Consider the following 25,380-nt stretch of genomic DNA (forward strand, 5'->3'; position numbering starts at 1 on the left):
TGCGTTGTACCTGCCAAAAATATGAGGTATCTTCTGCAATCTTGTCTGATAGGGACATGCAGGTATGCCTCTTTGAGGTCCAACGTTACCAGCCAAGACTCCTTGCCCAGCATGGGAAGAAGCTGCTGTAGTGTGAGCATTTTGAATTTGGGTACCTCCAGGTATGTGTTTAGAACTGGGAGGTCTAAAATGGGTCTCCAGGCTTTGTCCTTTCTTGGTACTAGAAATAGTCGAGTAGAAACCTTGACTTTGTTCCATTGTAGGTACCTTTTGAATTGCTTTCATATTCATGAGAGCTGAAATTTGCGTTTGTGCCTCTGCCCATTGGTTTGGAGGCAGATTTGGCATGCCTCTCATCCATGGTAAAGTGTGAAAATGAAATCTGTAGCCTCGGGTAATGATATCCAGAACCCATTTGTCCTTTGTTATGATGTGCCAATTTTGTGGAAATAGAGCCAGTTTTCCTCCCAAAGGTGCTGCCAGGGCAATTTTGCTTGGCAGGCGAAGAGGGAAGTCATTGTGTTTGTTTCCTGAAGGGTTGAGATCTTTCATCTCCACCTCTTTGAGTTGTTGTATGCATTGTCTAGGCTTGAAAGAACCTTGTGGCTGGCCTCTGCCCCTTGGGCATCTGTACCTACCCCTTTGGGGTCTGTCTGATGCAGGAAAGGACCAGTTTTTTGATGGCCAGTTTCTGCTGAAACGAGAAGGTTGTACCTGTAAAAAATCTTTAACTGTCTGCATAGATTTTGCCTTTTCTTGCATTTTCTTTAAAACTTCCTCTGCTTTGACACCAAACAACACATCTTTCTGCTATGGAGCATCCAATAACTTTGCTTTGACATGTTCTGGTAAGGCTTGCTCTTTTAGCCAAGCATGTCTACGTATTACAGATCCTGTGACAGCTGCTCTACATGAGGCTTCCAATGAATCAAAACCACACTAAGGTATGCTTTCCCACCTGTTCTGCTGCATGCAGCAAATCCTGCATCTCTTTGAAATCAGGTTGATCTGTCTGAAGGATCATTTTCTGCTTTAACTGTGTAATCAAGTACTGCTGGTATTTTAGCATGTGGAATTGGCAGTTTAAGGCTCTCATGGCCAAAGTGGCAGACGTATGCACTTTCTTCCCCCATCTTTCTAATGCTCTGGAATCTCTTTCAGAAGGTAGTGGATTCTTAGCAGTAGATGCCTTAACACCTCTGGGACCCTGGGAAATGGTTTCGGGGTCTGCAAAAGGGCTTTTATATAGAAACTTATGAGAATCAGGAACTCGGTAGTATCTGTCTGGTTTAGCTGGTGCAGGAGGTAAGGAATCTGGGTTTAGACTAGATTCGGTGTAAACATCATCCAAAATGTCTAAAACTGGAGGAATTGCAAGAGGTCTATGCTGTGGAAGAAGAAGAAACTCACGGAGTCTTTTCTTAGAGTCAGAGTAATCTTGGCCTTCCCAGTGGAAGTGTTCCCTCATGGTGTGTAAAGTTTCCCCAAAAGAGTAGTCTTCGGGGGGGGGGGGGGGGTTGCAGACGGAATGGACTCTTCAACATGTGAGTCTTCATAAGGAGGGAAGGAATAATCCTGGTCCTCAGAGTTAGCTGGGGAAATGGATGCTTGGTCAGAGGAAGGATAATCTTCCTCCAGGCTAGGCCTTTTGTCAGGAGGAGGTTGTGAACCCCTGATAAGGGTAATTAAATCCTCAGCCATCTTAAGCATCTGCTTTTTAGGCATAGGGGCCTGTGGGGGGGGGGGTCTGTGCACCCAGTTTCCTAATTTTTAAGAGGGCTTTAAGTTTAGCATAAGACTTACTAGAGATGGTTGTCTGTTTGAAGACACCTTCAGAAACCGAAGGCCTGTCCAAAATCTCGAGATCACCGTCAGGGTTGGCGTCCGAGGGGTGAGAGGGTTCTTGAGGCCCAGCTGATTCGGTCTGGGAGGCCGTCAGAATTTCTAAATCAGCGGTAGTCAGGGGCTGCGTAGGCGCCTAGCTGAAAACCGGAGAACCGGCGGCAGGCCTTGCTGAGGCCTCAGTATCTGGTCTTGGCCTTGGTTGCCTGTCCTTATCCTTGCATTTTTTAATCATTGCTGATGTCAGTTGCTCCGACGACATGCTATAGTTAAATTTTCTGCCAAAATAATGTCGGGCGAAATCTGCCCGATGCTTGATTGTACGTTTGTTGAACCTAGCACAAAACCGACAGAGACGTCGTGGTCTGGGCCTAGACAAGGAATACAATAAGAATGAAAATCCTTATGAGGTATTTTCTTCCCACAAGAAATGCAATTATTAACTTTGTCTGACATCGGTCTGAGGCAAGAAAAGTTTCCCCAATGGGGTACTTAGCTTTAGAAAAGACTTCGGACTGAAATTCTATTCGAAAATCTCAGGAGCTAGTCGATCGGCACTTGTAAACAGCTTCTGCTTCGGGCACCGAGCGGCAAGAAAGACTGAAGAAAATGGCGTCGGCTGCCTCTTACGTCAGGGAAGAAGCGACGACAACCGACGCCGGACCAAGACTTTGGGATTTGGCCGATTGCAGGACCGCCTGACGGCAGGATAACCCAAGTGTGATGACTGCAGCAGTATAATACGATGAACATCTTCAGATCCTAAGCCCATGAGGGCTGGAGCTGCAGTGGAACTTGTCGATCCTCTTGCCCAGGGCATCTAATTCACCAGTCTCTCCACATCATCTTCAGTTAGGCTTTTGGTGGAATGCAGAGACAGAATGGAAAGTGATTTTGGCCTTTCCAGAAAGAGTGAAGGCAGGCTATCTGGAAAGGGGTCAAACGAGGTAGAGTATGAAGTTCTAGGTGGTGTCAGCATGGAACACTTCTCGATACTTTACTCAGTGCCAAAATGCTAGGTGCAGAGGAAAGTCTGTACTGATAACTACGGTGCTGATGGGTTAAGGATGCTTCTCGCCAGAAACCACTGGTGTCAAAGACTTTGTTTTATCTGGTAGGTTCAGTTCCAAGGAAGGTTTAAGAACCGGTATCTTTTGTACTGGGTCTGTCGGTTTCAAAAAAAAAAAAACGCAGGAACCGAAGACTTTTGCTTTTCTGAAGCCACTGCCAAGGGAGAAGTTGGACTGACACACTCCTTTTCTTTCGTTTCTCTGAAGACTTAGTGGAGGAAGAGGAAGGAGGAGATGAAAGTTTTACTTTTACCTTTTTCAGAATCTGATATGGCCTCACTAAATGCAGATGGGATAAGGCTCTTCAAGTTTAATATATTTTTTCTTTCGACTAAAGCTCTGTGGCTAAAAGAAAGGCATACAGAGTAGGTATCTTGAAGATGGAGGGGCCTAGACAGTACATACAAGTGTGCGTCAGAAAAAGCTATCTTGTGCCCACATTTCTGGCATCTCTTTAAACCCAGAAGGGGCTTTAGATTTAACAGCCATGTCTTGCTGCAAGAAAAAAAAAAAAAAAAAAAACATCAAGCAGGCCACACACACGAACACATGCACTGAAGAAAGAGAACTACTACTACTACTACTATATATATATTTTTTTGGAAGAACAGCCAGGAAAGTTACACAAGGGAAAAGACCATCAACAATGACCGTCAAGAATACGAATGTATTACGGAGAAAAGAGAAGTTCACAAACATTCAGAAGAGATTCAAAACATAATAAGATAAGGGTGAGTGAACAGTCAGAAAGCAAGAAGAAAAACTTTTATTTAGCTTGCTTGAGAATAAAGGCAACCACATCTGACACAAAAAGCGGCAGCGGCAAATGAGATCTGAGGTAACAGGGAAAGGAGCACTGCGGGTAAGGGTTAGGCATGATAAGTTTTTGGCTTCCGTGAGCTGTTGAAATGGCCAAGTTGGTTCCGATGCTCGGAATCGAACCTACATGTTGAGGATAAAATTAAAATTGACATCGGATCTCAAGTTACTTAAAGCAGATTTTTTTCTTCACAAGTAGAAAAGTACAGTTGTAGACACTTACTGTAAATGTAAATGCTAAGTGTATTCACTGTTGCAGTCATCACATTTGGGTTATCCCTGCCAGGGTAGCCCTCCGCCAGCCTGCACACCAGAGGCTTAGTATTTCTGAGTCGGTTGCTGTCCCTTCAGGACTGATGTCAGGTTGTCAGTAGTATAAAGTAAGGTAGCTGACGGCATTACATCAGTTTTTCTTGTCCTAACCTGTCAGGAGCCAACAAGTGGGAGCCATGTTCTGGTGGAAGAACCCCACCAGTAGAAAGTAAATACCAATATGTCCCTTGTAAGGAAAGAGAAGAAAGGGGGATGGAGGAAGGGAAACCAGGACTGCAACAGTGAATACACTCGAACATCTACATTTATGGTAAGTGTACACAACGGTACTATGTTTAGTGTTTCACTGTTGCAATCATCACATTTGGGTTGATTCTCAAAGCTGAGGAAATGGGTGGAGGCAGTCAAGGAAACTAGGGTCTGGCTAGGATGCCCTGCAAGACTGCAGAGGCAAACCTTGCCCTGGATTTGGAGAAGATAGGCATGTGGTAATGTTTGGTAAAGGAGTGAACAGATGTCCATGTGGCAGCCTCCAGGATGTCCCTGGTGGGGACTCATTTGAGGAAAGTTGCATAGGTGGAGGCTGCTCTGGTGGAGTGAGTCCTGACCCCAATGGGGGTAGGCCTTCCATGTTGCTTGTAGCAAAAATGGATGCAGTATGCTATCCATTTGGAAATTGTTTGTTTCGAGATGGCTTTGCCCTCTGCCCCTGCAGCAAAGCTAGCCAGCAATTGATCAGACGTTCTGAAGGATTTAGTCCTGTCTAAATAGAATCTGAGCTGTCTGTGCACATCTAGAGAGTGCAGGATCCTTTCCCCCTTGTTCTGTGGGTTAGGGAAAAAGGTGGGCAAATGAATGGATTGGTTGAGAGCCACATTGGACACCACCTTGGGCATGAAGGATGGGTTAGTCCTGAGGGATACCCTGTCAGCATGGAAGATGATGAAGGGTTCCACAGCCATGAGTGCTTGAAGATCGGAGACCCTTCTGGCTGAAGTGATGGTCAGAAGGAAAGCGGTCTTCCAGGAGAAAAATTTTAGCTCTGCTGAAGAGGCTGGTTCAAAGGGGGCAGGGTGAGCTTTTCCAACACAAAGTTCAAGTCCCAAGCTGGGGTTGGTGCTCTTCTGGGTGGCCTCAAGTTGTTAGCCCCTCTTAGGAACTGTTTGATCAGCGGGTGTAAAAAAAGGGGCTGCTCAGTGGGGAAAGTAGAGACCACTGTGTAGCAGATCAGCTAAGTAATCTAGGATGAGGGGGAGGGCTGTGCCTTATTGGCTCCCTTAGCCTGAATCCAGGTGCAGAGCCTTTTCCATTTGTCAGCATAAGACTTTCTAGTACTAGGGCGTCTGGCCTCGCGTATAACATCTAGAACCTTTTTACTGAGGTTGGCAGATTGATCGGGGGTTAGGGAATAAGCCAAGCTGCTAAACTGAGGATCTGCAATTGGGGATACACGAATTCTCCTTCCCTCTGGGTCAGGAGGGTTGGAATCTGAGTGAGTTGCCATGATGGCAGTGAGGACAGGATGCACAGCAGTAGGTACCAGTGCTGGAGAGGCCAGTCTGGAGCAATAAGACTTGTCCTTGACTTTTCCTCCTTTATTTTGAGCAGTACCCCTGGGGATGAGAGGTAGTGGAGGAAAGGCAAAGCCAGATAGATTGACTCAGGAAAAGGAAGGCATACACTTTCCAAGCCATGCAGTGATGCTCCCTGGTACAGAACTTGCTGAGCTGATAGATGGTGTGGGAGGCAAACAGGTCTACCTTCGGGGTGCCCCATTTCTGAGTTATTAGGGTGAAGGTTCTTTTGTCAAGCTGCCACTCATGCGAGTCCAGAAGATTTCTACTTAAGTGGTCTGCCAGACAGTTATGAGAACCTGGTAGGAGTTGTGCTAACAGGTGGAGTTGCATGGCAGCGGCTGTGTGCCAAAGGATCACAGCCAGCTTGCATAGAGGGTAGGAGAGAGTCTCTCCCTGCTTGTTGATATATCACATCACAGTGGTGGTGTCTGTTGTGATTAGGAGAGCCCCTGGAGAGAGAAGGGGCTTGACAGCTGTCAAGGCGTGCTGGACAGCTATCATCTCTTTTTGGCTGATGTGCAGTTGGATTTGCTGTGGGCTCCATTGGTCCTGTATGCACCTGCCCATCCAGGTATGCACCCCAGGCATAGTCTGATGTGTTTGTGGTGAGGGCCTGGGCGGGGGGTGGGGGGGTGGAGAAAGGCAGTCCCTTGTTGTGGGAGCATGCTGTTGCCCACCAAAGGAAATAATTTCTGAGGCAAGGTATAATGGGTATAAAAGAGTCTCCCAGGTCTGGAGTGCGTTGACACCAAAGGCTCTTTAGGTACCACTGAAGTTTCCTCATATGCAGTCCGGCATATCGAATGAGTAGAATACAAGATGCCATGAACCCCAGAGCTTGCAGGATTTTCCTTGCAGACAACTGGGGTCTGGTGGCTAGTTGAAAGAAGTAGGCTGTCAGGAAATTTTGCTTTTCTGGTGTAAGGAATGCCATCTGGGATGTTGTGTCCAGGCTTGCTCCCAGGAATATAATCCTTTGGGTGGGTACCTGTTTGGATTTCTTTTCGTTGATTGTGTACCCTAGGGAGGTTTGTAGGGACTTTACAAAGGCCATGTGCTTGAGCAGCTTTTCCTGGCTGTCTGCCTGAATTAGGCAGTCGTTTAAGTATGGGTAAATCTGGATATTCCTTTGTCTGCAAAAGGCAATGGCCGGAGCCAGACATTTTGTGAAAACTCTGAGAGCAGTAGATAAGCCAAAAGGAAGTGCAGAGAACTGAAAGTGCAGAGATCCTGCCCTGAAACAGAGTTATTTCCGACATGATTCTCTGATAAGAATGTGGAGGTAGGCCTCTTTTAGGTCTAGGGTGGCTAGCCAAGCATCCCTGGAGAGCATGGGTAGCAGCTGCTGGAGGGTGAGCATTTTGAATTTTGGTATCAGGAAAGTGTTTAGAATTGATAGATGGAGGATGGGGTGCCAGGTGCCATCTTTTCTGGGCACCAGAAAAAGTCTGGAGTAAAAACCTTGGCCTTTCTGTTCTGCAGGAATGTGCTCGACTGCCCTCACAGACAGCAGGGAAAGGACTTGTTTTTGCGACTCTGCCCACCGGTTTGGCGGTAGATCAGGGAACCCTTCTGGAGTTGGAAGGGTGAGGAAAGAAAATTTGTATCCCTGGGACGCTGTTGAGAACCCAGTGGTTGTTGGTAATGGTGGCCCAGGTGTTTGCGTGAAAGGAGAGTTTTCCTCCTAGGGGTAAGTGAAGGTGGGCAGAAGGAGGTGGTGGGGGAGGACAGTCATTTTGAGTTCTTACTATAAGGGGGTGGCTTAGAACTCCCTGGTTTTGAAGTGGTGGAAGTCGACTGCTTAGATCTCTGCATTCCCCGTGGCTGCTGTCTGGGGGGGGGGGGGGTCTGCTTCCATGGGGTCTGGGCTGAACTGACCTGGTGGGAGCAGGAAAGGACCAGTGCTTGGGGGGGACAATGCCTGCTGAACCTGGATGGCTGGATCTGTAAGAAGACCTTAACTATCTGCTGAGATTTTGCTTTTTCTTCCATCTTTTTTTTAAGCCCTCTTCAGCCTTAGTGCCAAATAAGTTGTCTTTCTAAAAGGTTGCCTTTGTGCAAGGGGGCATCCAACAATTTAGATTTCACATGGTCGGGCAAGGGCTGCTCCTTAAGCCATGCATGTCTTCTAAGGACAGATCCGGTGACTGCTGCCTGCAAGAAGCTTCTTCTAGGGCAACAAAACCAAGTGCAAGTTGTGTTTAGTTACTTGACTGGCAGAATGCATTAACTCTTGTAACTCTCTAGATTGTGCACAAGCAGGAAAGGAAGATATTTTTTGTTTGAGGAGTTCCAGGGTAAGTTGCTGAAATTTTAGCACATGGAACTGGCAATTTAGTGCCCTGACAGCAAGAGTAGCAGAGGTGTATACTTTTTTTTACCCCATCTGTCTAGTGCTCGGGAATCCCTATCTGAGGGGGTGGGATTCTTAGCAGAGGTTGCTTTAATTCCTTTAGGCCCTTGTGAAATTACCTCAGAGTCAGCAATAGGACATTTAAAAATAAATTTGTGCGAGTGTAATACTGGTCTGGTTTTCTGGGTGCAGGAGGGAGGGTGTCAGGAGTCAAACTGGATTCCATGAAAACATCCTCCACAACATCCAGGACTTGGGGAATGGCCAGTAGGTCTGTGCTGTGGAAGATCCAAGAATTCCCAGAGTCTCTTTTTAGACTGAGAGTAGTCCTGACTTTCCCATTGGAAATGCTCCCGTAAAGTATGAAGGGTTTCCCCAAAGGAAAAGTCCTCTTGGGGAGAGGCTGAAGGAATGGAATCCTCTGCATCAGAATACTCATAAGCCGAGAGGGAATGCATGTCTTCATATTCAGATGCATCAGAGTCAGACTCCTGTTCAGACAAAACTAAAGGGGACAGATCTTTTTCTTTTGGAAGGGGTAAGCTTGGCTTCCCCTGATCAGCATAAGGTCTTCGACCATTTTAAGCATTTGAGACTGAGGCAAGGAAACAGGTGCCTGAGATTGGTTTGTCAGTTTCTTGGGTGTGGTTCATACCCTGGGCCTAAAAAAAGTACAGTTTTGTACCTACCATAAATGTAGATTTTCGAAGATCCACATTGCTGCAGTCCTTACATATGGGTAGTCCGCTGTCCTCGGTCGGCCCGAATACCAAAGTATTAGGCTGACGTCGGTCAAGGGCGCTCAGAACTGACATCAGAGCGTCAGGGTATAAGAGCGCATGACCGACGTCATATCCTCAGTCTTTTCTTGCCCCAGATGTCAGAAGGCCCTAAAAAGAAAGCCCACAGCCAAAAACAGAATACTTCCCAAAAACAAAATATGTACAAATCACAGCTACCACCCAAACCATACAACCATTCCAAACTATAGAGGGGAAGGAGGGAGGGTTAATTGGACTGCAGCAATGTGGATCTTCGAACATCTACATTTATGGTAGGTACAAAACTGTACTATGCTCTTCATCTCACATTGCTGCAGTCCTTACATATGGGTCGAATCCCAAAGCAGAGGTAAAGGGAGGTTGGCAAAATCATAAAGCATTAGGAGCTGCCAAAATGCCCTGTAATATTGCAGTGGCAAATCCAGCCCTAGATTTAGAATAAAGAGAAAGGTGGTAATGTTTAGAAAAAGTATGCACTGAACTCCAAGTAGCTGCTTCCAAAATATCTTTAGTAGCCACCCCCCTTAAAAAGGCTGTAGAGGTAGCAGTAGCCCTAGTGGAATGAGGCTGGATTCCAGCCGGAATCTCCTTACCATGATGGGAATAACAGAAAGCAATGCAAAAACCAATCCACTTAGAAATAGTTTGTTTAGAAACAGGCTTTCCCTGAGAACCCAAGGCAAAAGAAACAAAAGTACAGTTTTGTACCTACCATAAATGTAGATGTCCGAACTGGATAGCATCTGCAGTCATAACAACTGGGTTGTCCTGTCGTCAGGCAGCCCTTCAGTCGGCCGGATTCCAAAGTCCGGGTCCGGCTTCGGCTGATGTCGCACTCCACCCGACGTCATCTCTGTTGGTCTTCGGGTATAAAAGCATCAGCAGACGCCATTTTCCTCAGTGTTTCTTGCCCCAGATGCCAGAAGCCCTCTTGCAGGCTAAAATTTGGATAGATGCCAATGTTTCCAAATAGATAGAGGTAAACACAACAATAAGCATGTATGTACATATATACAAACAAATACACCATAAAAGACTCCCCCCCAACAGCTAGCTATTAGGAGGGTAAACACCCTAGGAGTACCACAGAGGGGAAGGAGGGAGGGTAATCCTGACTGCAGATGCTATCCAGTTCGGACATCTACATTTATGGTAGGTACAAAACTGTACTATGTCCTTCATGGATGCATCTGCAGTCATAACAACTGGGTAGAATACCATAGCCAACTAGGGAGGAGGATAAAAGTAGATTATGGTGTGTTTAGGATCCCTTGCAGTACAGCAGTGGCAAACCCTGCTCGGGATCTGGAATATAGAGGCAAATTATAATGCTTGGCAAATGTATGCACGGAGGTCCAAGTAGCCGCCTCAATAATGTCTTTGGTTGCCACTCCTCGTAAGAAGGCTGTGGTAGTGGCTGTTGCCCTTGTAGAATGAGGTCTTATGTTCTGTGGAATTGGTTTTCCATGGAAGGAGTAACAGAATCGTATGCAATTTCCTATCCATTTGGAGATTGTCTGTTTGGAAATAGCTTTTCCTTCCCTTCCTGTTGCATAGGCTACAAAAGTTGGTCAGTCTTTCTGCTATTTTTGTTCTGTCCAAGTAGTAGCGTAGCTGTCTATGTACATCCAAGGTATGCAGTAGTCTTTCCCCTCTGTTTTGTGGGTTGGGAAAGAAGGTAGGTAGGTGGATTGCCTGGTTTAAAGACACTCTGGATACCACCTTGGGCATAAATGTAGGATTAGTCCTCATGGACACTCTATCTTGGTGGAAGATTAGGAAGGGTTGCACTGCCATTAAGGCCTGTAGTTCTGAAACCCTCCTTGCTGAAGTAATTGCCAGTAGGAACGCAGTTTTCCATGACAGGTGTTGTAGGTCTGCTGTTGCTGCTGGTTCAAAGGGTGATAGTGTCAATTTTTCTAGCACAAAGTTCAAATCCCAAGCTGGTAATGGTGGTTTCCTTGGAGGTTTTACATTCTTGATTCCTCTGAGGAACTGCCTGAGCAAAGGGTGCGAAAAAACAGGTGGATCAAAGCTGTATTCTGCTGAAATAGCTGATGCATGTATCTTGATGGAGGAGTAGGACAGGCCTGAATGAAGAAGTTCGGCCAGATACTCCAGAATGTTAGGCATATCTATGTTTGACACATCTTTTCCTCTTTCTGTACTCCAAAAGACAAACCTTTTCCATTTTCCAGCATAGTTCCTTCTTGTTGAAGGTCTGCGTGCTTCAAGAATAATGTCTTTTACTCTTTGGGAAAGTTCTGGATTAGCTGCTGCTATGTGATGTTCCATGCAGTTAGTTGCAACGTTTTTAGGTTTGGATGTATGATGCTGTAGTTGTTCTGAGTTAACATCAAAGGCATCAGGGGTATTGGCCACATATTGTTCCGAGACATGCTCCTCAGTAGTGGGTACCAGTGTTGTCTTGGCCAGTTCGGAGCTATCAGGATTATCCTTGGACGTTCTTCCTTGATTTTCAGTAGTACCTTGTGTATCAGAGGAAGAGGTGGGAATGCATATGCTGTTAGGCCTTTCCAGTTGAAGGAGAGCGAATCCACTTTCCATGCTAGTGGGTGGAATGTCCTTGTGCAGAATTTTTGAGCTGGTGATTGAGAGGTGATGCGAATAGGTCTATCTGTGGCATTCCCCATTTCTTTGAGATGGTCTTGAAGATGTCCGGGTGCAGCTTCCATTCGTGGGCAGCGAAGTGGTTCTGCTTAATATGTCTGCTAGAGTATTGTCTTTCCCGGTACAAATATTGCCTGTAACTGGATGTTGTAGCTGAGTGCCAGGGTCCACAGCTCCAAGGTCATTCTGCATAGGGGTATGAATGAGTGCCTCCCTGTTTGTTGATGTACCACATGACTGTGGTGTTGTCTGTCCTTATCATCAACTGGCCCTCCTTGAGAAATGGTTTGAACTTTTGGATTGCCAGTTTTACTGCCAGCATTTCTTTTAGGTTGATGTGCAGGTGAAGTTGATCCTGTGTCCACAATCCTTGCACGCATTTGTCCAGCATGTGGGCCCCCATCCTAGGTCTGAAGCGTCTGTTGTGATGGTCTGGCTTGCTTGACATCTGCGAAAGGGTAGGCCTGGGTTTGACTGGCATGCCTGAGCCCACCATAGGAACTCCTGTTTTAAGCATGGAATTAGTGGGATTTCTGTTTCTAGACTGTGTCTGTGTTGGGACCATAAATTCTTTAGGTACCACTGTAGTTTTCTCATATGTAGTCTGGCAAATGGAACCAAGATTATGCATGATGCCATGAAGCCCAAGGCCTGCAGTACTTTTCTTGCTGTTAACTTGTTCAGTTTTGTTAGTGCCAAGAAGTAAAGAGGAAGTTCTTTTGTTTTTCTGTTGTCAGGAATGCCATTTGTTTTACTGTGTCCAATTCCGCGCCAAGAATGTCCTTGTTTGGGATGGTATCAGCCTTGACTTTTGTAAATTGACTGTGTATCCCAGTGCTTGTAGCAAGTAAATGACCCTTTGTAAATCTGTTGTCAGCTTGCTTTTGTTGTCCCCTTGTAGCAGGCAGTCGTCCAGGTATGGGTAAATTTGAATTCCTGTAGTCTGCAATGGGCGATTACTGATGCCAGGCATTTTGTGAATACTCTGGGCGCAGTAGATAAGCCAAAGGGCAATGCTGAGAATTGATAGTGCTCTGATCCTGCAAGAAATCTGAGGTATCTTCTGCAGATTGGTCGAATGGGGACGTGCAGGTATGCCTCCTTGAGATCTAGAGTTACCAGCCAAGACTCCTTGCCCAGCATGGGAAGAAGCTGCTGTAGTGTCAGCATTTTGAATTTTGGGACAATGATGTATGTGTTTAAGGTGGACAGGTCGAGAATTGGTCTCCAACTTTTTTCCTTTCTTGGAACTAGGAATAGTCTGGAATAGAACCCCTTTCCTTGCTCTGCTGTTGGCACTCTTTCCACAGCTCTCATGTTTGCTAACTCCATTATCTGGCATAGAGCCTCTGTTTTTTGATTTGGAGGTAGATTTGGCATTCCTGTTTTGACTGGTAAAGTGTGGAAGTGAAACCGGTAACCTTGATCTATGGTTTGTAAAATCCACTTGTCTTTTGTTATGCAGTGCCAGTTCCTTGAAAATAAGGTTAACTTTCCGCCTAGAGGAGCTGCTATTTGTTCCCTGGTAGGCGGATTTAGGGTTAAGTCACTGTGGTTGTGCTGATGTAGTGGCAGTGGCTGTGTCTGTGCCTCTGTTGTTACCTTGCCACTGTCGTCCTCTGTAGGCACCTCCTCTGGATTGGTTTCTGCCTCGAACGTCTATTCCTGCCCCTTTGAAATTTTGTGGAGTCAGGAAAGGACCAATTTTTGGCAGGCCAGTTCCTGCTAAACCTTGGGGGTTGAACCTGCAAGAAATCTTTAACAGTTTGAACAGATTTTGCCTTTTCTTCCATTTTCTTCATAACCTGCTGGGCAGGTGTACCAAACAAACTTGTCTTGTCCATAGGAGCATCTAGCAGCTTAGCTTTAACATGATCCGGTAAAGCTTGTTCCTTTAGCCATGCATGCCTTCTTATCACTGTGCCTGTCATGGCTGATCTAAATGAAGCCTCCAGTGCATCATAGCCACATTTTAAGGAATGGTTGCTAACCTGTTGTATGTTATTTACCATCTCTAATACATATTTCTTATCAAGAGATTCATCAGTGGTTAGTTTTTTAGTTAACTGATCAAGCATAAACTCTTGGTATTGTATCATGTGAAACTGACAGTTTAAAGCTCTAGCTGAGAGAGAAGCTGAAGTGTAGACCTTTTTACCCCATCTGTCTAATGACCTTGCTTCCCTTTCAGAAGGAGTAGGGTTTTTAGCTATGGTCGCGGCTACTGCCTTGGGACCCTGGGATATAGTTTCTGGGTCTGCAAGTGGGGCCTTGTAAAGGTGGTGATGAGTATCTGGCACCCTGTAAAATCTGTCTGGTTTGGCAGGGGCTGGGGGTAAGGAATCTGGAGCGGAGCAAACATCATTGAAAGCATCATCCACCACAGAGAGAACAGGAGGTATAGCTAAGGGCCTGTGCTGTGGGAGGTGTAGAAACATCCTAAGTCTTTTTCTGGAGTCTGAAAAATCCTGTTGCTGCCATTGGAAGTGTTCTCGCATGGCATGCAAGGTTTCCCCAAAGGAGAATTCTTCTGGTGGGGAAGCAGCTGGAATGGATTCTTCAGCATCAGAATCTTCAAAATTGGAGAAGTGAGCCTCTGGCTGGTCAGTTATGTCTGATTCATCAGCAGATTCATCAGAGGACACTGGCTCAGGGGGCTCTGCCCTAGGTCTCTTCTCTGGGGGCTGAGAGGTCCTATCTGGGTGAGATTGAGATCCTCTGATTAAAGAAATTAAATCTTCTGCCAAAGTAAGCATTTGGGAACTAGAAGAGGGCCTGGATGTGGGGTTTAACAGGCACTGTTTTAGTAGTCTTGGCTGCTTTAGCCCTGGCGAAGGCCTTAATGGACATGGCTGCTGGAGGCCTAGCAGCACCACGTGCTGGGGTAGAGACATCCAAGGGATGGTGTCTGATAAGTCAACCACCGTAGTGGGTAAAATTTCTGAGGTCGATTCAAGAGTTGTAGCAGGGGCCTCAGTTGTAGGAATAGGTTCAGCTGTACTTAGATCAGTTTTCTCGGTTTCGGCCGAAACCGAGACACTCATGGTTTGCTTAACCATGGTTTCGCCGAAACCGCGGACCCGAGTGTCGGTCTTTATCTTTGCGTTTTTGGTAGATTGGGTAGTCGGAGGATCCGGCGGCATAATGTACGCAAAATCAGAACCGAAAAACTGTTCTGCAAACTCCGACCGACGCCTAAGCGTTCGTCGGTTGAAAGAAGCACAGGCGAACAGGCTGCTACGTTGTGGGCTGGGCCTAAACAAGGCAGACAGTAAGAGTGGAAATCTTTATGAGGTATTTGTTTCCCACAGGTTAAACAATTGTTAACTTTTTCTGACATCGGCTGAGGCAAGAAAGAGTCCCCAACGGGTACTTAGCTTTAGAAGTCTTGAAGTAGTATTCGGTAGAAGTAATCTCTGGATCCGACCGACCGGCACTTGCGAACAGCTTCTGCTTGGCGCCACGGCAAGAAAGACTGAGGAAAATGGCGTCGGCTGATGCTTTTATACCCGAAGACCAACAGAGATGACGTCGGGTGGAGTGCGACATCAGCCGAAGCCGGACCCGGACTTTGGAATCCGGCCGACTGAAGGGCTGCCTGACGACAGGACAACCCAGTTGTTATGACTGCAGATGCATCCATGAAGGACATCAACTGCTGAGACTGTCTGAACCCTTTAGTTCTGCTCAAATAATAACGCAACTGCCTGTGAATATCCAAAGTGTGCAAAATCTTCTCCCCTTTATTTTGGGGATCTGCATAAAAAGTAGGCAAATGAATAGATTGGTTCAAGGCCACACTAGAAACCACCTTAGGCATAAAAGTAGGATTAGTACGTAAAGATACCCTATCCTTATGAAAAATTAGGAAGGGTTCAACTGCCATAAGGGCCTGTAATTCAGAAACCCTTCTCGCAGACGTGATGGCCAACAAAAAAGCAGTCTTCCAGGACAAAAACTTCAATTCGGCAGTAGCTGCAGGCTCAAAAGGAGGTAAAGTAAGTTTTTCCAACACAAAATTGAGATCCCAGGCAGGAGTAGGAGCTCTACGTGGGGGTCTTATGTTCTTTGCCCCTCTAAGAAATTGCTTAAACAAAGGATGAGAGAACAAAGGAGGGTCACAGTCATAGTGAGCAGACATGGCTGCAGCATGAACCTTTATAGAGGAGAAAGACAAACCCTTGTCTAATAAATCTGTAAGGTATTGAAGAGAAACACTTAAATCAGGCTTGGAAACATCAAAGTCCTTTGCTTTGCTCCAAACAAAAAACCTCCTCCATTTATCAGCGTAAACTTTCCTTGTACTAGGCCTTCTGGCCTCCAAAATAACATTTAAAACTTGTTGTGGAAGCTAAGACCCTCCAGGGTCTAGAACAGAATATGCCAGGCTGTTAGATGCAGGGACTGAATCCTGACATTGAGGAAATGATTGCCCTCCTGTGACAAAAGGTGCGGAATCGAAGGCAAAGGCCATGGAGGCTCCTGTACTAAACTTCTCAGCAGAGGGTACCAGTGCTGTTGAGGCCAATCTGGAGCTATCAGAATCATGGATGGCTTGTCTTGTCTGGCCTTCAAGAGTACCTTTGGGAGGAGAGGCAGAGGTGGAAAGGCATAGACGTGAAGATTGCTCCAACTGAAGGATAGAGCATCCACCTTCCAAGCTGTGGGATGAAACATTTTTGTGCAAAACTTTGGCAACTGGAAATTTAGTGGAGAAGTGAACAGATCTATGTCTGGAGTTCCCCATAACACTGTCAACCTTCGAAATACATGAGGATCCAATTTCCACTCGTGGGGATCCACTATCTGTCTGCTCAACACATCTGCTAAGGAGTTCTGTGCTCCTGGTAGAAACCTTGCCTGAAGATTGAGGTGTAAACTGAGAGCAGTCTCCCACAAAATCATCGCTTGTCTGCAAAGAGGGTGAATGTGTTCCCCCTTGCTTGTTGATGTACCACATGACAGTTGTGTTGTCTGTTTGAATCAACACTTGCCCTGGGTGAAGTAAATCTTTGAAAGCCATCAATGCAAATTGGACTGCTAACATCTCCTTCAAGTTGATATGCAAATGTTGAAGTCTGGCAGGCCACGTGTCTTGAACCCATTTTCCATTGAGATGTGCTTCCCAAGCCTTGTCCGAGGCATCTGTCGTTAGAATCTGACTCGCCTCTGGTCGGGTCACAGAGAGTCCCTTGTTTAGGTGACATTCCTGAGCCCACCACAAAAATTCCTTTTGAATGCAAGGTATTATTTGAATGACAGTGTCCAGATCTTGGCAGTGTTGTGTCCATACGTTCTTGAGATACCATTGGAGCTTCCTCATATGCAGTTTGGCATTGGGAAGCACCAGGATACAAGATGCCATGAACCCCAAGGCTTGAAGGACTGTCCTTGCAGTCAGCCTGGACCGTAGAGACAATTGATGGAAGTAAAGAGTAAGGTTCTTTTGTTTGTCCGGGGTCAAAAGCCATCTGGGAAGCTGTATTCAGTCTCACACCCAGAAAGCACATTTCCTGAGAGGGTACTAGACTGGACTTTGTTTCGTTCACAGAATACCCTAGGCACCTTAACACTGCCATCACATACTGTAGATGATGAAGAAGTTCGTACTTGTCTTGAGCAAGAATCAGGCAATCGTCCAAATAAGGATAAATTTGTATTCCTCTCAACCTGAAGAAGGCTATCACTGGAGCCAGAACCTTTGTGAACACCCTGGGCATTAGATAAGCCAAAGGGCAATGCAGAGAACTGATAATGTAAAGTCCCAGCCAAAACGCAGGTACCTCCTGCAACTGGGCCTGATAGGAACATGAAGATAAGCCTCTTTGAGATCCAGAGTTACCATCCAGTGATCTTTGCCCAACAGAGGTAAAAGCTGTTGCAACGTCAACATTTTGAACTTTGGAATGTCCAGGAATGTGTTGAGGATAGATAAATCCAAAATCGGTCTCCACGTGTTCCCTTTCTTTGGTACTAGAAACAGGCGAGAATAAAACCTAGGCCCACTTCTGACAGAGGGACCGGCTGTATGGCTCCCATTTGAAGAAGTAAAGAAATCTGCTTGTAAGCCTCTACCCTTTGTTGAGGAGGAACGTCTGGCATACCTTTGTAAGGAGGCAATGTATGGAAATAAAACTTGTAGCCTCGGTTTATAATGTCCAATACCCATTTGTCCTGGGTGACTAAAAGCCAGTTTTGCTTGAAGAGTGCTAACTTTCCTCCCAAAGGAGCTGCCAGGCAAGAAGAATCTGGCAGCTGAAAATGCAGGTCATTGGGCCTGTTTACGAAAGGACTGGCCCCTGCCCTCACCTGAAGATTGTGCAGGTGAACTCCATGTTCTAGGCCTGAAAGTACTCTGAGCTCTGCCCCTACCACGTCTAGATCTACCTCTAGACTGAGAATCAGAAGAAGGATACGTCCACCCCTTAGTAGGCCAATTCCTACTAAACTTTGGAGGCTGCACCTGCAAGAAGTCTTTAACAGTCTGCATAGACTTAGCCTTGTCTTCCATCTTTTTCAAGACAAGACTCCACAGGGGGACCAAATAAAACGTCAGACTGTAAAGGAGCATCCAAAATTCTAGTCTTAACATGCTCTGACAAATTCTGATCCTTAAGCCAGGCATGCCTGCGAAGAACTGAACCAGTGGCAGCCACCCTGGAAGAAGCCTGTAAAGCATCAAAACCACACTGCAAAGAATGCTTACCCACCTGTTCAGAGACATGTACCAAATCCTGTAATTCCTTACACTCAATGCCCTCTGCCAAAGCATCCACTTTAGATTTTAGTTGAGTAAGGAGGAAATTCTGATACTTTAACATATGAAACTGGCAATTCAAAGCCCTCATTGCTAAAGTAGAAGAGGTATACACCTTTTTACCCCATCTATCCAAAGCTCTAGCCTCTTTATCCATAGGAACTGGATTCTTTACAACAGAAGCCCTGACACCCTTAGGTCCCTGGCTAATAGTTTCTGGGTCTGCCCTAGGACTCTTATACAGTTATTTATGAGCCTCAGGTACTCTGTAATACCTGTCCAGTTTAACTGGTGCAGGAGGCAAAGAATCTGGATTAAGGGAAGCCTCAGAGAAAACATTTTGCACAACATCCAAAACAGGAGGTATAGCCAAGGGCCTATGTTGTGGTAAAAACAAGAACTCCCTAAGCCTCTTCCTTGAATCAGAGAAATCCTGACCTTCCCATTTAAAATGCTCCCTCATAGAATGAAGTGTTTCTGAGAAGGAAAATCTTCTGGAGGAGAAGCAGAAGGAGTGGAATCCTCTGCATCAGAATCAGAATAAGTAGGAAAATCCTGAATGTCTTCAGCCGAAGACTCTGAATCATCTGAGGCCTGTTCCAAACTCTCCACCTCTGGCTCCACTCTGGGCCTCTTATCAGGAGGGGGCATAGAACCTCTTATCAAAGTAATTAAATCTTCTGCCATTTTAAGCATGTGCTTTTTAGGCACAGAACCTGCAGAACTAGGACTGACACCAGGGAAAGGTAAACTAGCCCTGCCTTTGGAAGAAGCCTTAGAAACAGAAGGAGAAGGCCTAATCCCCTTAGGTAAGGAAGGGAGAACAGTAACCTGAGAGGCCCCCTCAGCCTGACCTGCCTCCTGAGAGGCCACATCTTGCAAAATCAAAGTCTCCTCCTGAGACTCAACTGAAACCTCGGCCGGATCTACAGATTCCCCCGTAGTTCCTAAAGAGCCGGCGTCCGGAACGGATGACTCATCCTGTCTGGGTTTTAAAGATTTGTCTTTGCGCTTCTTCGCGGTAGCGGGCGTCGGAGGATCCGACGGCATGTTATAATTACACCGCTCAAGACAAGCCTAGCGCAATCTAACCTACGCTTGATGGTGCGCTTATTAAACTTAGCACAAAGCGACACCACTACGTCGTGCTCAGGTCCCAAACAAGGAATACAAAGAGAGTGATAATCCCTATGCGGTATCTGTTTCCCACAAGAAATACAATTATTCACTTTTTCTGACATCCGGAATTAACTGAGGCAAGAAAAAACAAAAATATTCCCCAACGGGGTACTTAGCCCAACTTGGATTCGGTCTGAAACTCAGAATACGAAAATTTCAGAATGCCGAACGGCACTTGCAACGCTGCTTCTGCATCGGACCATGCGGCAAAAAAGACTGAGGATATGACGTCGGTCATGCGCTCTTATACCCTGACGCTCTGATGTCAGTTCTGAGCGCCCTTGACCGTCAGCCTAATACTTTGGTGTTCGGGCCGACCGAGGACAGCGGACTACCCATATGTAAGGACTGCAGCAATGTGAGATGAAGAACATCTCGGTAGTTTTCAAAAGAACGGTAGATGCTTAAGAAGCTGGTTTGTGTCGTGAATCGATAGTGTGAAGGACGTCCTCGGAAGCCTGTGCCTGCTCAGTGGCTCCGGACCCATTCAAGGGAGAGACAATCGCAGGATCCTTAGTGGAAGAGTTCTGCAGCATACCAGATTCCGAAAGGGTCTTGGTAGTGGCCTGCAAATCCAAAAAAGCGGGCATCAGGGGCTGCAAAAGCACCTCACTAAGGACCGGAGAACTGACGACTAGCTTAACAGAAGCTTCGTCAGTAGGTTTGGACCTGTGCAGTCTGTCTCTGTCTTTATCTTTACGTTTTTTCAGAAGATCTGCTGTCGGATGGCTTACCGAAGCCATATCGGAATTCGAGCACTATAAGCAAATCTAGCTACAATAAGGGCCTGATGATTTATAGTTCTGGCGTTGAACAAAGCATAGAAGCGACAGCACGGAACGTCGTGGTCTGGGCCTAAGCAAGTGATGCAGTAAGAATGAAAGGGTCTGTGGGGTATTTGCTTTCCACAGGCGAGACAAGTTAACTTTTTCTGACATCCGTTAGGGCAAGAAAAAGAATCCCCAATGGGGTACTTAGCTTTAGAAGACTTCATCTTCAATTCGGAAGACGAAACTCGGGTAGCAGTCGACCAGCACTCGTACAAACTGCTTCCGGCTCCACAGCAAGAAAGACTGATGTAATGGCGTCGGCTGCCTTACTTTATACTACTGACAACCTGCCGTCAATCCTGAAGCAACAGCAACCGATACAGAAATACTAAGCCTCTGGTATTCGGGCTGGCCGCAGGCTACCCTGGGCAGGGATAACACAAATGTGATGACTGCAACAGTGAAACACGAAGAACATCTGTACATTCCTCATACTTTCACAATTTGTCAGATCAAACTAACATATCAGCCTGATGATTCAAAATTCTTAAAATGAAAGCTGCAAAAGTATACACTCTTTCCACATACCTCTCAATTTTCCCATCTTGTTAGAAACAGCAGGATTGGAATGAAGTGCTTAGTAGCAGTGGGGATCAATTAAAGGTATAGCTGCTGGGTCAAGTTTGGGAATAGTTTATAAAAATTTAAAGACTGAGGAAATTTATGCAGTGGATATAGAACGTGTACACACCCCTGTTAAAATGCCAGGCTTCTGTGATATAAAAAATGAGATCACAATAAACCATTTCAAAACTTTTCCCACCTTTAATGTGACCTATAACCTGTGCAATTCAATTGAAAAACAAACAAATCTGTTAGGGGGAAATATATAAAAAATAAAAAATGTACAATACATTGCATAAGTGTGTACTCCCTTAAACTAACACTTTGTGTGGGTACACTCAAATTAATACTTTGTTGAAGAACTTTTTGATTTAATTAAAGCATTCAGCCTTCTTGGGTAGGAGTCTATCAGCATGAAACATCTTGGCTTGGCAACATCTTCCCACTCTTCCTCGCAAAACTGCTCAAAATCTGTCAGATTGCAGGGTATTTCTTGTGCACACCCCTCTTCAGGTCACATCACAAATTTTCTATTGGATTTAGGTCTGGGCTCTGGCTGGGCCATTCCAAAACTTTCATTTTCTTCTGGTGAAGCCATTGTTTTGTTGATTTGGCTGCATGCTTGTGGTCGTCATGCTGAAAGGTGAAATTCTTCATCTTTCTAGCAGACGCCTGAAGGTTTTGGGCCTAAAGTGACTGGTATTTGGAACTGTTCATAATTCCCTCCAACTTGACTGGAGCCCCAGTTCCAGCTGAAGAAAAGCAACCCTTAAGCATGATACTGCCACTACCATGCTTCACTGTGGGGATTGTGTTCCTTTGGTGATGCAAAGTGTTTTTGTGCCAAACATACCTTCTGGAATTGTGGACAAAAATTTCAACCTTGGTCTCAGGCCATAACACATTTTCCCACATGCTTTTGGGAGACTTGCTGTACTGTTTTGCAAATTTTATCCGGGCCTGGGTGCTTTTCTGTGTAAGAAACGGCTTCCGTCTTGCAACCCTATCCCATAGTCCAGACATATGGAGAATACGGGAGATTGCTGTCAAACGTAGTACACAACACCAGGACTAGCCAGAAATTCCTGCAGCTCCTTCAGTGTTGCTGTAGGTTTCTTGGCAGCCTCCCTGACCAGTTTTCGTCTCGTCTTTTCATCAATTTTGGAGGGTCGTCCAGTTCTTTGCAACGTCACTGTTGTCCCATTTTCTCCACTTTTTGATGACTGTCTTCATTGTGTTCCATGGTACATCCAATGCTGTGGAAATGTTTTTGTACCCTTCTGACTGATGCATTCAAAAATGAGAACCCTTTGATGCTTTGTAAGCTCTATGCAAACCATGGCTTTTGCTGTAGCAGGCAACTGAGTAAATGTCACGAAAATCCTAATAGGACAGCTGAACTTCATTTGAGTTGAACAGTCTCTAACTGATGGCAGGTGTGTACCCAGGAAGACTGAATGCTGTAATTAAATCAAAAGGTGCTTCAACAAAGTATCAGTTTAAGGGTGTGCGCACACAAAGAATTAGTTTAAGGGTGTGCACACTTATGCAACCAGCATATTGTACGTTTTTTATTTCTTATATTTCCCCCCAACAGATTTGTTTTTCAACTGAACTGTCACATTAAAGGTGGGAAAAGTTTTGACATTATTTATTGTGGTCTCATTTTTTATATCACAAAAACCTGGTATTTTAATATGGGAGTGTACACTTTTTATATCCACTGTAAATACTACCTGCATTTTTAGACTCAGCTGGCCGACTACCAGAAGTAGCACACTCTCCAAAGCAGACAGAACAGGAAGAATGGGTGTAGGTTTTGGAAAATTCTTCTGTAACAACTAGTATTTTCTGAGGGAGTGAGAAACCTCAGTACTCTCCCACTTAAAACAATGACACATTCTACCAATAGTCTCAAAGAAAGAAACCTCCATTGGGACAATCAGACAGTGAACTGTCCTCAGAGTCTGAATCATACATCAGAGGAAAAAATGTATCCCTTTCCCTGCATCTTCCTATTCAGATTAAGAATCTTGAAACTCTTCAGGAAAAAAAGGAACCCCCTTCTTCTACGAAAAACTATGTTACACGAAGGATCAATAGTCTGAATTAAACCCTGAGCCAGATGCAGTAAACTACTCCTATTCCAAAGAAATTTGAGGAGTAGATACATGCTTGTTTTTAGAATTCTTTTTGACAGGGGGGAAAAAAGGGGGCCAACAGTGTTACTAATGGCAGCAGTTGCTTCCCCAGGGACACAGCAGGAAAAGCTTCTCTGTTCCCTCTCCCAGGACCGACAAGAGTGGCTCTCCCTTGCCCACTAAGGGACCCCAGAAGCCACAGAGGATGTGGCTAACCCCCTGTTCATAGTGGCTGCAGGTGCTAAACCAGAATTATCCAGGGTAAAAGACGAGTTATCTGAAGTACAACAAATGGCCACAGCAGAATCACTAATCTGCAAATGAGGCAAATTGCTAGCCTGTTGCGGGAGCAAAGGCTGTTTGCTTATTTTTTTTTCTTTTTGTGGCTGGAAGAAGGACCAAATGTGGGATAAGTAGTCTGCTCCATGGTCAAGCCAAAAATGGGTCTCTTTCCTGGGGAAAACAAGCAGTTATTAACAGTAAACACTACCAGTCCACAAAAGGTACTTTTATGACAGAACACATGATAAAAAGCACTTTCAAACACTATGCCAGACCCACCAAGGGAAAATGAACAATTTTTCAACAGAAAATGTTTTCAGTTAGTTAACACTACTTTTAAACTGACAGAAAAAAATGAGTGCTCTGTTTAAAAGTATGTTGCAATCTCAAGACAGCCCATTAAAACACATTCCTAGTTTTAAAATAATTTTCCTGAAGAGGAAAGTAATAAAACATCATTAAATTTAAGAAAATGGAAGTTCCTCCCCCCAAAGGGAACTTATCTGCACAGCAAACATGCAGTCAGTCCTCAAAAACCTAGGAGGACCGTATGCTTTAGTGGCGGTGAAGCTTTGAAAGGCTTTGTGCCCAAAGTTGTCTTTTAGTCAGCCCAGCTAGTGCTGCTCGACAGTTTGGGCACCTAGAAGGTGCCCTGAAGCTCTGGAAGTTGGTCAGCCATTATATCCTTGGCAGGCTATAACCCATACAGCTAAGGCTACTTCAGCAGTGATCAATATGATGAACATCTATAGTTTACAAAGACATACTTGCACAATTTTGCATAAAGCTCTCTGACAACTTTAAAAGGAACGCAGAGATAAAAGGTCCCCAGGTCTTGTCCTCCCAAACATACTACTACCTGCAAGGGAAAATATTGTGCAAAATGTCAAATATAAACGTGGATATCTTACAATGATCACACAGAAAGGTAATAGCCTGCACATAACAGACATATACTCACTATAATAAATATGTGAATAACCACAGTAGTTTGATTATTGGAATTTTTTCCTGCAATCCTCCAACTCAGATATTTTTCTCTTTTCTGCTCCTGTACTGAGGGGGAGTATGAGCACTTCTGACTGGTACATATGTGGCATCAGGGTGTCTTGGCCATGAGCTCAGTGCGTTCTATCCACAAAGTTAGCAGAAATTGTAAGATTTGGGGGGTATACAAAATATACCCACACCACAACCTTTTAAAGAGACAGCAATTTTGCAATATTCTCACAACAGCTGATGTTCGAATACTTGAATCACTGCTGCTGTACACATCAGCACAGACAGAACTAAGCTCAGGCCAACAAATGCCCATATGGAGAGACTTAGAGCTTCAGATGTTCCCAGAGCAATGCTGGTCTTTCTCAGTATGCTGATAACATTTGCAAGAATACACAAATGTATTATGCTGGTTACATGTGGTCACTGCTGCAGTAGAACTCTATTATACAATACTTTCAGCCTGCTGCTCTCTTTTCTGTATTATGCCCTTCTGGTTTACTCTGCTGTTCCTCTGTTTCTGAATTGTGTTTGTCTGGACTGTTCTAATTTCCATGTTCAGTGGAGTTTTTCTCCCCATGACCTAACATGCACTACACATTACTTATTAGACCTACCTTTGCCATACTGGCTCAGGTCATGACTGAAAAGGGCCTCTGGGCCAACTGAGCAATCTGGCTAATAAATGTAAACTGAATAGGATAAATATATTCCAGAATTTAATCCTCCGGAGGGGCTTTGTTTCCTCTATATCACCTCTCACAAGCTGGGTAACTTCCTGTTAGAAAACAATGTAGTGGAACAACATGGAAGAGGCTGTCAGAGACAACAGAGCAGAGACTATCCATAAGGTACGATACTAGGCCAATAAGCCAGAACTACATTATATCTTCCCTCTATGCTGTGCTATTACTTCTCAAGTCTGCCTAACTAGGAGGCCTTTTCAATGCATTGCCTATCTGTTCCATTTTGCAATATTATTTTCTATGGTCATCATGTAATTCTGTTCGTGCTTAGGTTATGTGGTTAAAAAAAACTTAAGCGCTGAGTAGTCAGTTGCTCATGGTTTACTTAAAACTGAAAATTACTGAAGTTAAGGACAGTGAGTGAAGGTACAAGAAAGTAGAAATAGGACTAGCAGCGTCCCCCCATGGATGAACACAATGCAAAAATCATTTAACCTATGGCTCCTAGCTCCATAAGTACTAGGCCAGCTGCTCTTATGGACCAGTTCAAGTCTAGCCAATTTCTCTTTCAAAGATGAGAATCAAACTCTTTACT

The 25,380-nt window shown here is 45.0% G+C and overlaps 1 protein-coding gene across 1 annotated transcript in view; it reads right to left on the reverse strand.

Moving 5' to 3' along the window:
* The window catches only part of SETD2 (SET domain containing 2, histone lysine methyltransferase), a 3,532,865-nt gene that overhangs the window by 1,410,361 nt on the left and 2,097,124 nt on the right, over window positions 1–25,380 (reverse strand). The gene's annotated exons all lie outside the window — the stretch shown is intronic.

Source organism: Protopterus annectens, chromosome 3.part0 (assembly GCF_019279795.1).
Source record: "Protopterus annectens isolate FY-2018-M chromosome 3.part0, PAN1.0, whole genome shotgun sequence".
NCBI lineage: Eukaryota > Metazoa > Chordata > Ceratodontiformes > Protopteridae > Protopterus > Protopterus annectens.